The 18,139-nt window shown below is 36.5% G+C and overlaps 1 protein-coding gene across 1 annotated transcript in view; it reads right to left on the reverse strand.

Moving 5' to 3' along the window:
* UNC5C (unc-5 netrin receptor C) overlaps positions 1–18,139 on the reverse strand; it is a 416,430-nt gene that overhangs the window by 372,576 nt on the left and 25,715 nt on the right. The window lies entirely within an intron of this gene.

An 18,139-nucleotide genomic window follows, 5' to 3' on the forward strand; every position in this document is an offset into this window, starting at 1 on the left:
GAACTCATTTCAAGGGTGAAGAGTCACTCTTAAGGGCTTTTTTTCTTGGGAATGCTACGAGAAGATTAGGCTATGTGCTGACCTGGATCCTTTCTCCTAATAGCTGGCAAAAAGAAGAGGACGAAAATCATGTTTCATTTATTTACTTCATTCATCAAATTTGTATTTTCACTATAAATTCACTGTAATCTCAACAACTAGCTAAATTTATTTTTATGGCCTTCCCAAGAAATATAGACAAAGTAAAAACATTCTGTTATATGAAAATAATCAAAAAATAATTTAGAAGCAAAACCATTAGGTACTTGCACGATATTCAACTCTGGGGAACTACAGAGCAATAATGCTATGAAAGTATTTGTATTTACGATGTTGCTTTTATCTGCCTCAGATTCACTAATTATCATAAGTTACTACATTTGACTGATGCCCAATAGTGCAGCACATTCCAGTCAAAATATGTCACCAAACCATCAACATTGCATGATGCTTTCTGCCCCTAGGTGACAGTGATATTAACCCTAATACTCAGTAGCAATTTATCCTGTCACTCACACATTTGAAAGTTGCTATTTTGAGTGGTCTTTGGTGTAATAACATATTAGGTGTTACTTATATTTTTTTAAAAACCCAGCATGTTGAGTGAAGGCTAACTGGAAAGAAGACCTAACAAAACAACTGTGTAGTTGGTCTACACAGATGGTAGATCTGGGGAAAATTAATCAGAAACCATATCACCTATCTGTTTTTTTTCTTAAGTTGTACTATATCTATAAGAAGAATGAAATAGAATAAAATGCTTGCTTATGTATATGGCAATGATAATATCCAGGATATATCTCAATTTCTTCCATTCTTATTGTCTTCTAATGTCTTCATTCTTAGATTCTGAGTGCAAGTATATTAATAAATATAATACAAACAAGGTATAATATGAGTGACATAATAAATGGTATACTTATATAGGTGTATACACAACACATACATATACACTAAATAAAGAGAAATTGCACTCTAACCAATTTTATTTTGAGGTACAGGTTAGGAATTCAATAAAGATGTAAGAGTCCAATACATGTGTTGCATTTTTTAGTTTTCAAAGTTTTTACTCTCATGAATTTGAGACTATCTATCGAACATACCAAAAAAATAAAACAATTTCATTTCTTCTCTAATATAATGTCATACTGAGCAAATTAACTGAGATACAAAGGAAAGTGATCATCTATTTAAACTGCCTGAAGAAAATGAGCTAATGATACACCATTAGATAATTAGGATAGATAACTGACAGCTGGTAACTCTGGAGTGACTAAGTTCTTTCTAATGACAGCCAAACAGACCAATCAATGAAATGGCTTAACCCTTCCTCCCTCATTCCACTTCTCTCCCTTTCCACACCCCCGCTTTGTCCTCTTTAACAATGTTGGAGTCGTCACTTTAAATATCTTTTTTCTATGTAACCTCTGCAACATTACATTTTCTGTTTTCTACACATTCTTAGTTTCCTTCTCTGATTTTTCTTCTTCCACAGACTTGTAACACTGAGCAGATCCCAAGACCCCTTTCTCTAACCTTGGCTCTTATCTTCTCCTTAGGCTTAAAAAAGCGTCATGCCTCCTCCTGACCTCAATTATCACAATGGTGCTGGTGACTCCAATTGTCTTTGTATAGCCATTTCTCCCTCCCAATATACAGTCACATGATTCTAGTATGCTGACATCATTTCCAACTAAAAAGCTTTAAAATTCAGAAGCATCATTTTCCCCTATAACTATTTCTTCTGTATGAGTTCCTCAGTTTTGTCAGTGGTATCATAATCCTTCCCATCGTCTTGTTCAAAAGGCCACAGTCAGCTGTAACTGACACGGGGAACTCCTTTATTTCCCTCGATCAATGTGAAGCCATCAATTAAGTCAAAATATTCAGCATTAATGTTTTCTTCTTAGAATCTCTGAACTTCACCCCTTCCTGTACATTTCCACTACCACCACATTTGTGAAAAATACTCTGTGTTAGGATCTCACACTTGGTTTACTGAAAGAACCTCTGAACTGACCAATTTTTCTTCCAGTCTACTTCCACTTGGATCCATCCTCCTATGATTCCCGTTTAATCTCCTTATACAACACTGTTTTTACACCATGGAATAGAGTTTAAGAGCAAAGGTTCTGGAATCACACTGCCTGGGAATGCATGCATGCCGGCTCCAACTTTCACTAGGTTACTAATATTGTCAAATTTACTTGGTATTTTGTTGCCTTATTTCCTACCTGCTACTTCCTGTTGTTGAGAGAAATACATGAGTTAATACAAGAAAGGCAATTAGAAAAGTTCCTAAGACAAATGTTCAATAAATGATGGCTACTGTTATCATTACTATTATCAATTTCCTCATTAAAAACGTTTAACGACTTACTGTGCACAATTTATAAAGTCCAGATCCCTTAACCTGGCATCAAGGCTCTGGACAGTCTGGCCCCTGTTAACGGCCCAGATTCAATGAATAGTATTTGCTAATATGAATCCTCTGGTCCAGTCAGGGTGAACTAATAAAACATATTGGAAATTATATTTTCATTCTTGCTGTGACTCTGATGTTTCTCTCTTCACTTAACATTTCTTTTTCTGTCCACCTTTACTACTCTTTCTTCAATGCCCTACTTAAGTCTTTGTTCCCAAAGAGGGTGAACCAGATAAGCATTTCTTGTGGCACAAAGTTTCTAGAAAAAGGGCTCCTCAAACTTGGACAGAGCTGTATGTTATAACCCATCTTGTTGTTTAATAATGCACATTACTTAATTAAATATTAATATTATTGTGTTAATAATAATCTGTGAAGTCCTACGGTAAACGGCTTTTATTAAACACAGTGTCCCAAATTTATTTGAAGATGAAACATTTTTTTCCTTCTGGAAACTATTAGAAATCTGGACACGAACATTCAAGAGTCAAGAAAAGAACTGAAAATCTTTAAATTTTTAAACTGTTGTAGTCACAGTTTCTCACTATAATTCTAAATTTCAAAAGTGAGTTCAAGTAAATCCTAGAGAATTGAGAATGCGGAAACAATTTTCAACTCAGTAAAAGGGTCAACATATCATATGATACAAATAAAAAGTGTTTAATAACATTTAATTAAGTATACTCCTCACTTATGTTACTATATCAATTAAAAACTTCAGAAGCCCAGAGAAAGATTTTTTAAAAGCTTTCTTTTAGTACCCATAAAAATATCTGCCCACATTTTTCAGTGTAATTATTTTGCTGTATCTGATGGCAGTTAGTCAAAGAAATATAATCCAATGTTTATTGAAGTTTTATTTTAAGCTTCCTTATCGATGGATTGATTTCATACAGACTCTTAGTCAATAATTCTATGCTCTTTTGCAGACATTATCCTTCATCCTAATTTCTAGATACTGCTTTATAGCTAGAGAAAAATCCATCTTTATTTCTATTATATAAGCTACAAACTGAAGCAAAGAAAGGGATTTAATGAAAATTTGAAGACTGACATCCAGTCTTTTAAATAACTGATTCAACCACTGCTGCTGACTAAAAATGTATACACCCTGTTATTAATTCAATTAAAAAATAATTGCAATTGTGTAGACTAAAGACAATTATTAGACAATTAGAGTTAAGACAAAAACACATTCTTCATAATGTAAGTTTTTATGAATGTTCATTTAATTTTATTCTCATTAGATTATTATACTTGTTAGACTAGAAGGCCATTTTCATCCAAATAATTATTTGTATAATAGCAACCAAACATAAACAATAGAAATAATATTTTAAAAACTAAGTAAGTATTAATCAGCCACACTGGTGCCTAAATTGTCAGTAGTTTTCTAAATATCTATAATCAGAATATTCCACAAGGAGAGTGTGTTTGCATTTCATGTCTATAATTACAATACTGCGTTAGACAGATTTTGTTTTCCACCTGTGAAATACCTGATTGATTCTTGCAAGACACGAAACACAATTTGAATTCCATCTATATTTTTTGAGGCACAACAAATTGGGGATATACCTAAAATATAATAATATCAGGTTTAAGATATCAACATCAAACATAAAATATCTGCATCTTTCTAAAGGGAAAAGCCCACCCCCTTTTTTTTTTTGGTTTCCCAAATTCTCCCTGACATGTTTCACTGAAAAAATTTTAACATTGTCAAAAGAAAATTTTATTAGACATATATTCATTAAAAATTAAAATGACCCTACTATCCAACTATAAATACTTTATATTATCAAGTAAATGTTCATCTTTTAAAAGCCAGGTTGAAGTTTTATTTTCCTATTTCATTAAAACAGACCACTAGAGGGCAAGCGACACTCTGATCTCAGTTATAAATAAGTAAATGGACAGAGCTCTTTAAAATAACTAGTTATACCTAATGCACATTCTTTCTTTCCTTCTTTTCTTTATTCTTTCATTCAACGACTATTTTTTCAGTGCTTATTGTGTGCCAGACACTGGGAATACAGAATTAAAGCAATCAAATATGGCTCTCTCTATCCTTGGGTCTCTCTCTCTCTCCATGTACATATATGCATATATATTTGAAAAATGTTTTTAATACATTCCTTCAGTGTTTTTTATCCCTTCACAATTTCTTACTTTTAAAATTTTATCATAAATATAGTGTGTGATAGCAAAATCAGAATTCAGACTTAGACAGGTTGTAGTAGAGAAACTCGGACGTCGCCAATAATGAAAATCAAAGAGCAGCTTTTGGTATCAAGTTTACTAATAAATAAAACCAATAGCCCATAGAACATTCTATAACCCTGTACAAAATTTGTACCTCAGCATTTTCCTAAGTTTGTCCCTTATTTTATTAGGTGGTCCAGAGAGATAAATTGATATACAGAGAGAAAAGAGGTTGAGCTATTGTCAGAGATAACTCAAGGTTTCTTCAGGTCCCCATCAGCCAGGGCCCTGAGAAACGGGGGAAATGATTTCATAATTCCTAGTGAATATAATAGGACACTGATACCCTGGGGATACCGGTCCAGAAACAGAAAGAAGAGCTGGAAACTCTTCCAATGATAGAAGAGCTAATGATTTTGTGATTCACTCAAGAGAAACTCCTTACAACCCTTGATAACTGCAAGGCAGACAGTGCCATCGATGACCCTGTCAAACTGGCAGGAGCTAAGAATTCCAGGGTAGAAGCCCAACCCAAATACCGCAAAGGAGAGTTTAGTAATACCCACATATTTTTAATTGTGTTCGCATGTGTGTGTTTTCTCTAACAAGAGATTGCTGTTAATTCTTATTCATCTCAGGTTCAGAGCGTTTTCTAACCTCAACACTTTCATGGCACACTAGAATTCCAGACTAGCTCTGCCAAATGACTAAGGAAAATGGAATCTGCCTCTCTTCCACATGCCAAAAATGAGGCACACAGAACTAGTGTTGTAAATGTTAAATATTCAACGTAATTGAATTACCTAGGGAGAAAAAAGCCCAAGATGTAGAAATTGATAGAGAAATGTTTAACCGCCAGACAACAATCTACATTTGTTTAGCTAGTGGTTTCTTCACTTAATATTTACACTGATTCATACCTTCAGAAGATACGTACAGAGCTCCTAGTTAAGCTCTACGGATAGCAGATTTGCTCTCCTGTCTACATCCTAGAGAGAGAACCTGTACGGTCCTCACTAGATGCACAAGATATAAACTGATCAAATGGTCCCTGGTCCCTTCTTTTGAAGGGTTTCCTCGCACGTGTGGGAGAAAGACACAGGGATTCAGAACTATGCAATGGAAAAATTGAGAAAAATAGCAATGTGTACCAATGACTGTGGAATGGAAGTGGTGGAAGTTTTCTTCTGAGGAGTTCAGGGTTGTGGCTGGGGGTAACATTCTGGGCACTGTCTGGAAGATTGCTTTGTCAAGGGGGGGGACAAGGGACGGAGATTGCTCTGTCAAGTTCATCCTGTTTGGGAAGAAACCTGAAGGATGAGTGAAGAATATTTGTTAGACAGGGAGGAAGCAGGATGCCAGGTACTGGGCACCAAGTGGTTGAACAGCATAGCGGTACAAGTGGAATATGGAAATAAAAATGGGGCTGGAAAAGAGGGCAGGAGGCAGGACCGGAATGTGAAGGACCTAGCATGCCCCATGACTACAGGGACCTGTGTCTTCATTTAGTTGGTGATAAAGGACCATTTTAAGATTTAAAGTAGAGAGTCAAGCTTGAACTTTATGAGGGAACACATGAAAAAAAATAATTACATTTGCATTTCACATGCACAAAAAAATACCCTGATGAAAGTATGAAAAACAGATTAGAATCAGGCAGTTCTCCCTATGCTTACAGATCAGGATATTGACAGAGAAATTAGACGGACTGTTTTCAACCAAGCATGGAGAATTTCTCATTCACAGCTAGCAACTGTCTAATCCTCTTCCCCCAGAAAATGCAGCGAGGGAAACTGGGCATGCTTCTGAAGAATCCAAATATAAAATAAGACAATGAAAGAACTTCACCCTTCATCCTCAAAAATCTTTTGTTATTCAAGTCACCCGCGGGAGGAAACTTTCCTGAATGATTTAAGTACGTTTAAATTGATATCTGCTTACACATAAAAATAAGATCTCCTAAAATTTACTATTTCTTACATTTCAATAGGGTTTAAAGATTCTCTACCTGAAATTATATTTGTTTTGTTAACGCCTATGATAAACTAGATTTTCAACTTTTTCAAGCCAGGTTCATAGAAAACTGCTTGGGTATGTGCCACTGCCACTTTTTGTTTTGTTCTTAAAAATTAGGTTAAAACAAAAATTACCTTTTCAGGTAATAAAAATCATTTCTCAGAAGTGCTGACCCCGACATCTAGTCAGTATTTTTAAGGACATAAAAATCCTTCACAAATTAATTAATCTACCTTATAGATGCTGTGTGTATATGTTCTTTACTCCCTGGCGAAGGTGACCTCTGGAAAAAATTTAAAAACCTGTGTTCTTGATAGAGCCTGGTATGGTGCCTCCACAAGTGGTTTGACAGAACCAGCTCTTGTCATGGTGCTAAATATGTAAATCACACTGAATGACCGAGGCTAAAAGCAAAGCGACAGTTGACTGACTGCAGTTAACCATGGATCACATCCTGGCAGGTAATGCAATTATGTGGCAGGAAACAACTAATGGGGGCCGCTCTGGTGGGAGAAAGGCGAAAATATTGAATTCTTCTCTGTAATCTATTTACATCCTGCAATGGGGGCATTAGTCAGATTAAGGTCCAGGCGCACACAGACCTGGTGTGCTAAGTGGTGCCTCCATTCATAACGTGATAAGATGGTAATGGCTAGAGAAACAAATACATTATGATCCAACTGCATCAGGCAGCAATTTTCTCTCACAAACTTCCCTTTCTGTAATATACCATCTCAGGATACAGACTGAAATCTTTTAGAGACATAAAGATCTGCCAGCATTACGATGTATCAGTACTACTTTTCCTTTTCCTTCACAAGCAGACCCGTCATGTTAAAATTTTAATAGTAATCCATATTAACTTCTTCACAAAGTTCAAGCTTATTATATATTTATCAAGACACATGAACCAAACAGTACTGAAATGTTCATCTCAACGATTTTATTTCTATAGCTGACTATATTAGATAGTTCACACCGAATTTAAAAGAGAGACAGGCAATGGGGGAAGCAGAATAAGGCAATAGCTGTAGAAATGCTTGGCAAATCCCTTTGGAATATTCTGGGAGTTTGAAAATTCAAGCCTCAGGATGTTTTTCTCGGATGCTCAGGCAGTGCCAATCATCATGACAAACCTCTTAACTTGTTTCTCCAAGCAGCTTTCTGAGATTAACCAGTTTTACCAGCCCCAGTACCACTTTTCTCATTTTTCCATGGTCTCTTTCACCAGAAGTTATTGATACAGGAAAATCATTCAAAAATTAGAGAGAGCATATAATAACTCAAGATCAAATCTGTTATAGATTAGCTTGATTAGCTAAGGAGTAACTCAACTAACAAAATATGCATTTATATTTAAATGGCTATATACAGTTTGTGTACCTAACTTTTTAAAAAAATTTATTCTCGAAATTAAGTACATAGAATAAATCCAGACTTCAAAAAAATATGCGTGATCTTAGTATGCTTTGACAAATTTGTAGAATCTTATAGTAGTTCTATTGGTCCCTGCAGTGGATTGGAATTCCCTGTATGCTGGGTTAATTCTTAGAATTCTTCTAGGGGTCAAAAAGCCTCCTCTCAAAAGTCTTCCTAGGCAGTCTCTACAAGTTCTCATATGTTTCTATAATTTACTGTACTTTTCCTTCAAGGCACTTACCACAGTTGCAATTAAATAATTTTCTATATCATTCTTCACTGCTTATTTCTTACATTACCATGAGGGCAGGAACTACACATCAGTCTTATTTACAGTGAATCCTTAGATACAAGAAAGGTGCCAGGCAAACAGCAGAGATTCAATAAATATTTATCAAATGAATAAACATATGAAGGCTCATGTATTCCTTGATATTTCCCCCATTTTAATAATGTACTCTTTTAAATGTATCTAATTTCTTGTGGGTTTTTTTGTGGTACACGGGCCTCTCCCTGTCGTGGCCTCTCCCGTTGCGGAGCACAGGCTCCGGACGCGCAGGCTCAGCGGCCATGGCTCACGGGACCAGCCGCTCCGCGGCATGTGGGATCTTCCCGGACTGGGGCACGAACCGTGTCCCCTGCAACGGCAGGTGGACTCTCAACCACTGCGCCACCAGGGAAGCCCTGAAGGAAGTAATTCTTACGTACAGACTGTGTGGTTCAATTTCTTGAGGCATTCCTCAATTTGTAGAGAAAGACAAGAGGACTATTCATGTACAGATGACAGGAAAGAAGTCAATTGCTTTACATAAGTAATATGGAAAACTAAGAATAATTCAAAAATAGCATCTAGAATATTTCTCTTATGCAGTATATCTTCTACTGGTATACATGCAATGAATTTACTGATTGTAATCCAATTCCATGGAACACGCTGCTTTCACATATGTCTTCTCAATAACTTATCACAACGGTCTTAGGGTAACGTTTTATGGTTTCTGTTTCACAGATGGACAAACTGAGTCTCAGAATGTTAAGGACCTGCCCAAATTTAAACAACTGTTAAGTGATAATGACAGAATGAAATCTGCACAGCCTATATTCTGATTGAAGTCCCAATAACAGAATTTGAAGAGTATTCCATAGTTTGCCCTTAAAATAAGGTATTTGTGCTTAGCCTCTTAGGTTTTCCTCAGGGAGCCAAAGTTTTAGTTAGCTGAATAAAATGGATAATTAAAAGCATCTAAAATTTCCTTTATGATAGAGAAAGAAATGAATGTTAAGAATGAATAATGCAGTTAAGTAGCTCTAATCATCTACTATGCATAGCCAATAGTCAACAGATGTTCAACAAAGATCTAAAGGGAAAAAACACCTTACATGTCTAATCGGATTTTTAAGAAAACAATGCACCTCAAAAAAAAAAGGACAATTTTCACCAAAAAATAATAAATTTCAGCAATTCCTATACTTTTAGAGATCACATTTTCCTACTGTAGGGCTGTATCGTGGCTTCAGACAAGTAAAACTTGGCGGTCTAAAGAGTGTATATAGATGTTGCAAAATTTTTGTAAATATTAACCAATCTTTAAAAGATGTGGCATTGCGCATGTATACATATTCTATAAGTGCATGCATGTGTGCACAAATTAAATTTTTTATTACAACTTATAAACTGTGCCTACATAGGACAACTTAAAATTAAGCAACTATAACTGTCTGTGCTTTTGGTCTGGATCACCTATGCAGAAAAATCTTCATTAGGTTTTTATCAATACTGTAGTAATAACATTTACCTAAATGTTCAAACCTAATCCTTAAAAATAATTGCCATAGTCAATCACTTTATTTGGACTAGAATAAAATGTAATTGAAATTAGAAATATTTGATACTTGCCTAAAATGTGATGTGATATTGCGAATTGACCCCAAAATACAGCTCCTCACAGAAAATTTTTATATATAAATTTTGGACTGGAGGTTCTAAATGTTAAGCAAATGAAAACAGTACTGACAAGGACAGAATATTCTATGGTTTGGAATAGCCTTTATTCATTTAACCAAAACATAGTCAGCAGTGAACATGCCATGAAGAGTAAAAACACACATGGCCCATACTTTTAGTGAAACTGCTGGAAGTTGGGCCAGTTTTTCAGATTATGAAGATCAAGCGCCTTGTTTTCCAAGATTTTCAGGCGGTTGACAGTAAAAGTTTGGGGAGGAGTGTGTGTGAACACACAGTGCTGGTCAGCTGCCCTGGTCAGAGTGGGCACATGACCCTTTAGAGTGGAGGAAGCGATGGATTTGCAAAATCTCCCACTGCTCCCAAAGCTTTCCCAAGCACTGCCTCTAAGTCCACTGTCCCTGCAATCAAAGTAACATGCTCATCAGCCTGGATAATCATTGTTACATCAACGTCCGCATCTGGTGTTTATCTCTTGGAGAGCCAAGCAACAGAAGGCTTCATTTCAACCACGCAGTTTAAAATCTCGACTTGGAATGACACTTCCTGTGTGCCCTAAAGGACATACAGTGAGTGCCAAGTTACTGTGTTTCCCATGGCACATCCACATGGAGAGCACTAGGTAAAGAGTACTGAAGTCCCCAGCATAGAGGTTTATAGGCCCCATGAAGTAATGCAAGAGTGTAAGAAGGTAAGGGATGTGTACATGGCTCAGTCACTCACTGATCAGTTTCCTCTTCTATAGATTGGAGGATAATACCTATTTTACCTGACTCAAAGATAAATTATGAAGGCTAAATGTAATAACATATAGACATTGCTTTATAAATTATAAAGTTAGATAAAAAACTAATAGTGATAAAAATATTAAAGTGTTCTTCAAATGCAAGATACTAGTATCTTATTCCTAAAATCTAACTCAGAAAATTCTTTACTTCTTTGAAAGTTGCACCTTCCTCATTCTGTTGTTGATTTATGTTTTAATCTATGAATTAGGGGGTTTCTAAGCTCCAATGACCTTATGTTGGAGTCATGGTTACTACATATAAATATATAACTACCTGATATAGGGTGCCTAGCATATACAATAAACAGGAAAAAGAGGGTGTTCCATCTGTATCATGAACACACACAGACACACACACACACACCCCTAAAAACTGAAACAACATAGAAACTTGAAACATAACCAAAAAGGATAACTGTGGTAAAGTGCTCCTAAAAATATCATGACCAAGACAACAATTTTGAAAATTAAAATACTAACTCAACACCAAAAATATATACTCTTCCAGGTTGGGATTATGCTATTTCTATCCTTGTACTGGAAAAGAAAAATATTTTATAGTCATGAAAAGTTGGAATTGAGGCACAGTATCGAAAAAGGGATACCATTAAGAAGAGACATCATTTTGGCATGATCACACTTCTGTTAGGGAGTGCAAATACATTCTTTATGAGAATGTGCCATTGATTACTTACTCTGCATTTTAGCACTGTTTCTAAACATACTGTAAATTATGTTAAGTAACTCACTGAGTCTCTGATGTAGCTTTTTTTCCCCTCAAGCAGAAAGATAATGTTTGGTCCAAAAAAGAAAAAGCCAGTAGACAAATCACATTTATAAACTCTGCAAGTGACGTGAGTGACGTTAAAACATCTGGGAGATGTTACAGACTGCATTAACTCTAATCATGGATCACATTATGGCAGAATTTTTTTTCCTTAATGAGGAGAAAAGACTGTGATAGTGAATGTGTTACTCAACATAACCCTGAAGTCCTTGTCCGAGAACTGATAAAGCACTAGAAGAAGGCCTTGCCCCACTAGATTTCCAGAACTAAGGCCACACAATCTCCTTTATGTTTGGCCTACATGTCACTGGTGATGGTGTCTGAAAAAACAAGGCCCACTTTCTTACTGCAAATAAATCATCAGCTACCCAGCACCCCATATTTACACTGAACAAGACGATGATCTTTGTTCCCTTTCTTCGGGCAACACTTCATTCATCTGTTAACTGACTAACCTAAAGAAGAGGTCACTACAGACAAGACTCCATATACCATGATAAGATTTAAGCTCTTTATAACATACACAGAAAAACCTGACTTAGTAATTATGCTACGAAATATAGTTAAAATATTTTTAAATGTTGACCTTAAATATGCACATTTATAGAGAAAACTATATGAAGATCCAATGTCAGGTATGTAAATATGGAGGAAGGCCTAGGAAATTAACTACAACTGTAGTAGCTCACTACAGTTGGAAGAACTTTGTCATTTTCAATATGCAAAAGAACAATCATCTCACTTTAAAAAGTGCTTTTCAGCCATTTAGTCTAGAAGAATTATATTTTTATTTCATTTATAAGAAAGTAATCAAATAATATCAGTTTTGTGTAGGGTTTACTTGGTGACTGAGTTCAAAGAATAATTAAGTAAAATATGACCATTCCTTTGATGAAGAGGTTATTTTCCTAAGGTATAAGTCCTTATAAACTTATGCAATTTTTTTAAAGGAGGCATAGATGAGACTCTAGTGAGAAATATAATATTTAAAAATACATGTGCAACACACACAAAATATATTGACTTGGGTGTCTTAGGGATAGAGAATTAGAGAGATTGGTTCAGAGTATTATTTCGGAAAGTGTCTTATTTGAAATTCATTTTGAAGCTGAGAGAGAAAGAGTGAAAGAGAGGGAGAGAAAGAAAAAGAGAGAGGGAGAAGTTTGGCTAGAGAATCAGCTCCTATTTTCTAAGGGTCACACACTTTGGGAAATGTAGCTTCAAGGTTAAACATTTGGGGAATGTTGCTTCAAAGACAAAGAAAAAAGGGAGTTACAGAGAATTTTATGATGCTGCTTTGGGTATACACTGTTAAGCTGCAAGCAGCTGGTTAAGGAAAAAAACATTCTAGGAGAGTGGTAATTGACACCTGAGCCCACTGAGAAGTGGGACTGGATGCTTGGCTTTAGAGCAAGGCAGGAATCCCCCAGAGAAGTAAGAATCATTTGGTGAGGGCTTCCCTGGTGGCGCAGTGGTTGGGAGTCCGCCTGCCGATGCAGGGGACACGGGTTCGTGCCTCGGTCCTGGAAGATCCCACGTGCCGCGGAGCGGCTGGGCCCGTGAGCCGTGGCTGCTGAGCCTGCGCGTCCGGAGCCTGTGCTCCGCAACGGGAGAGGCCACAAGTGGTGGGAGAAACTAGAGATCTCCCTTCAGGCCATAATACCACTTTATCATTCCAGAGTGATTAAATGATTTCTCCCCTTTATAGACCATAAAATAGACTTAAGATGATTTCATCAACACTACCGTCACCATTACTTTCACCCAATGACCCAAAACATTGCTTCACTTACTAGTTCAGAAAACTTCAACAGAAAAGCAAAAATAAATACACCCCCCCCGCTATACATATATATATATCCCCATATCTCTTCCCTCTTGCGTCTCCCTCCTTTCTTCTTTAACTCTCTCCTCCTTCAAATGCTGATTCAGGCAACATTTTGACTGGAATTCACTGGCATAAAGTACAATCAACCTACCTGTCTAATTGCCTCACAGCAAACACTTTCCTATATCAATATGTGATGGAATTAATTGTGGGCGCATTCAATAAATGTCTTAATTGTCCGGAACAGAAAGAGGAGACGTTTATGAATTTCCCATTTCTTCCACTGTCTGCCCTACTTACCTTCAAACCTAAATTGCAAACATAGCTGAAGGTATTTTTTTCTTGCATAGCTCCTAATGCCTGCATCTTTAATAGAAATTATTTATAAAGAGCTTTTGGAGCATGCTGACTTCATAATAAAGAAGCTCTACTCCCAGAGGAGTCATTAACCCAGACATCACCAGTGCCTGAACCACTGGGAACCAGTGGGAAACTATTCTGTTAGCGAGGCCAAGATGTATTCTTAGCCTTTCAGACATGCTGAAGTATATAGGGATCTCTATCAACCCCCTAAAACATTGAGAGGGATGAAGAAATTGAGGCCCCCAAAAGGTAAAATGACTTGCCCAAAGTCACAGAGCTTCTCAGGTCTCTAGATACCCAACCTAGAAAGAGATATCTAGATCTCTTTATAGATCACACCACCTCCACATATAGAATATGAAATATATTTGTAGGTGTATTGATGCTTTGTTATGTCATTGTTCTAAGATACTCCAATTAATTCGAGACAAAAAGATAGTTGCTATTTCAAGTAAGGTTTAAACCTAAGTCAAGAGTAAAATTCAAGACTTATCCTTTTCATTTTTTATAATTAATTGACTCATCGCATTTGTTCAGGTTATATTAGTTACTAGAACAAACTCCCGAATCCAGAATGGTGAAACGTGATAGAAATTTATACCTGAACTGATAGAAACAGCTTGATCTAAAGAGATATTCATTATCTCTTTGGATAAGTGACTAAAAATAGAACATGAAAGTGAGATTTCTTTAGTCATTGAGGAAGCTGCATTTAAAAAACTACTTTCAGAAAAATTTTTAAAAGTAAATGCTGCTTTTTGGTAATTTGGGTACCTTTTACTATGTTCCCTTATAAAGCAATAATTCCCCTCTCTGTCTTGGCACCCTAAGTAGAAATATCCATGTGAAAAATGTGAGAAAGGTACGTAGATCTTCATAAATTTCCCCAAATACTTGGTTAAAAATATGAACTCTAGAAAGAAATAATTATTTATTTTTAAAAGTTCCTACCCATCTTTATATATTACAGAATGCAAGGGAGAACAAAATGAGTAAAATTATGTAAAAGTAAACATAATTCTCTATTTAATTTTATCATTCAATTTGATCTTGGCATGGTGAAGGAGAAAACTGGCAGCTACAAATTATGTAATTCAACTTAATGAATATCAAACTGAAAATAACTGTCAGAAATGTGCATTTTTTCCTAAGGAAAAAATGACCAAATTTCTTCTAGTAATTTATTTCTGAAATAATTTAATATTACATTCTATATCATATTCAATCTTCCCAGATCATCTACAAATAGTCCCTGGCTGAACCAATGCATGTGAGAAAAGATATTATTTAAGTATTTTATTAAGGTATAGTTTATATATTTGATTTACAGATATTAAATTATATGTAAAACAATTTTTGTAAAATACCTTTTTTAAAAAGAATTAAAAACAAAAATCCCTCAATTATTCATATATTGGTACCTTACAAATGCCCAGAGAAATTAAATAATCATTTGTAAAGTGCAATGGTAATATTTCTTTAAGTAAAAATAAACAAAGCTGGATGAAAGGCATTCTGAGAGAAGGTATGAGAGAGTGAAAGGTGTGTATGAAAGGAGGTGAGAGTGTTAGAGGGGGGTAGAAAGGAGGCGAAATGAGAAAGAGGAGGGAGAGAAAGAGATGTTTTATTAAAATTTTAACAACTTCATCATTACTAACAAGTTATTAACATGAAAAACCACTACCAAAAAAACTGTAATTTTTTTTTTTTGCCCTTGTAGTAAATAAAGTGTTCTGCAGTTTCAATCAATCATTTAAGGTTTAGAGTTCAGTCAACATCCAAAATCACAGTGGATTCGGTTATTACCTTCAAAAGAAAGGGCTCCTGAAATCCCCAGCAGAATTCTTAAAATCACTTCAGTTATTTTCATCTTAACCTTTCTTTTTCTCCTAATAGTGGATTTGTATCTCTAATAGAGACCGCAGAGCAGAAGAGCCTGTGTTTCAAGTCATATGTTCTCATAATTGTTGTATTCAAATACCCCAAAGTCTTGTATAGTTTCTGATTTTGAGCAACACCAGGGACCAGAGCAAAGCACAAGAAATTAAAGGGCCCCTCACTTGTAGGCACATTTTCTAGCAAATTACAGTGTATTTCGACAACACTGATGGGTACTCTTGTGTCTTCTTTACCTGGGTTCCCTCAGAGAAGAGCCTGATACAGGGACTCCTGTGCCTTTGATTCACTGAAGGACACTCTCAGAAGAAATGGAGTTGAGGGAGCAGGACAGGGCAGAGGAGGAACTAAGCAAAAATCTGCTCTTAGCTAGAGTCAGGCTTCAGCCTTGTGGACAGGGCGCATGAACTGCCCCAAGTGCTGTTCCCGCCTTGAAGAAACCTACAAGGCAAGGCAGCTCCTGCTTCAGCCAATGGAAATTCTTTGGAGAAAGGGACAGCTGTAAGCCTTTAGCCGCCAACATCATAGCAGCTGAGGGATGCGTGCACTGGGCCAGTAAAGAAGATCATGACAAGGAACCAAGATCATCCACTGTGGTGCCCATTCCTCAGAGACCTCCTGTCACCTCTCTTCTGATATAACTGATCATCTCTGCATGTAGCCAAAACAGACGTTAGGACAGATGAAAAGTTAAGACTGTAGTTGAAATGAAATGCGCCTGTGCAATTAATTAGGGATATAGGTTGTGAAAGAATGTGTGGCCATACTTAGAGAGAGAGAGAGAGAGAGACACAGAGAGAGAGAGAGAGAGAGAGAGAGAGAGAGAGAGAGAAGATAATAATAAAAATATTAGAAATAAATTTTTAAATGATTCTACTAGTTCCGCTAAACTGACAATGACAGTACTGTATTCAAAGCTGAAAGATCAAAATAATAACAAAATAATTTTTATAATTTCTTTTAAAACGAGGTGCAATAAAAAAACAAATGTGAACTCAGAGTCAGAGTTCCAATTCCAAATACATAATAAATCAAATTGAAACAATGTTACCTTTAGCAATAAATGTCAAAAGTATCAGTTGCCTAATAAGATTTTTAAAAGCCTGGATTTCATCTCCATTACATGTATACAAATAATTAATTTTTTTAAAAAAAATAAGAAATATGTGTCATCCCAGCTAGAACTCAACTAAATAGCCAGTTAGAAATTTACTACACCAGAGATGTGATTTAAATTCTAGACGTTATCACTCTCCATGTTTAAAATAATTTTTAGTTTACAAATGTAGCTTGTTCACCAGGCCAAATATCATGCTTTATGCAATGTTACCCAAAATGCTTTTTAGATAGTGATAATTCAATACATGTTTGAAAAGCTGAGATGAAATGGACATTGGAAAACTCTATAGATTCACCAGTAGCTTTAATTCAACCAGTGACGGCTGAACTATCAGGGAGGATGTAGGGTGTGAGAATAAGATTAAAAGCTGTGGATCAGATAAGGCTAGGCTTCAATCCTAGCCCTGCATTTAGCTGTTGGACTTTGGAAAATGACTTCAAACTGTCAGAGCCTCAGTCTCCTCACCTTCAATATTTTCCTGGGATATCGAGAGGATTACAAGACATAATGTACAAATGGTGCCTTGTATGTTTTAAACAACAGGGCCTATTATGACTGCTGTTAGGGAGATGAGAAGCGTGCACTGAAATGGAGGTTGCAATCTGCAGGCAGCTGGCAGATGTCCACGGGAGTGCAAGTTTTCTTTGGCCTGTCCTGCCCGAGAGATTTCAAATAAAAATTGAGATTTCTGGCTTTTCTTGAAAAACTGGAAGCCGTCACCGTATCAGGCCCACACTCCTTCAGTGAGGACTAGAGCCTTCTGTCAGGCAGGACGTGTGCTCTCTGGCGTGCCACACTCCCCAGCAGTATCTGTCATCCTCCACTCAGCCCACTTACGTAACTTCACTGGTCCCAGTAGGCACTGGAGCCTGTGACTGCTGGATCTGCCGAGGAAGAATAAGACTCAGAGGCATGAAATATAAATCTGCACAGAGGGCAGTTGCAGATGCAGTGCTGCATGGTAGAAAGCAGCTGGAACCACAGGAGCCAGGGGACCTGAGTTGTATCCCCCGTCTACATTAACACCTGTGTGAACTCTGGGCTCTATGGGGGTCTGTTTCCTCATCTGTAAAATATATGTTCTGGGTAGGTCAAGTTTCTGAACACAAGGCCAGTCAGTTCCCCATCTGGGTTTCAGCTTCTCATGTGTTCTTTTTTAAAGATGATGCCAAATTAGTGGGTCACTGAAGCCTGGCTGAATCAGAGAAAGCCCTCCCTCCACATGCCCCTGTCAGAAAAAGAAGCATTGCACACCGACTTGATGGAATACATTTGGAAGCTCAAATGCCAA

Source organism: Physeter macrocephalus, chromosome 7 (assembly GCF_002837175.3).
Source record: "Physeter macrocephalus isolate SW-GA chromosome 7, ASM283717v5, whole genome shotgun sequence".
Lineage (NCBI taxonomy): Eukaryota > Metazoa > Chordata > Mammalia > Artiodactyla > Physeteridae > Physeter > Physeter macrocephalus.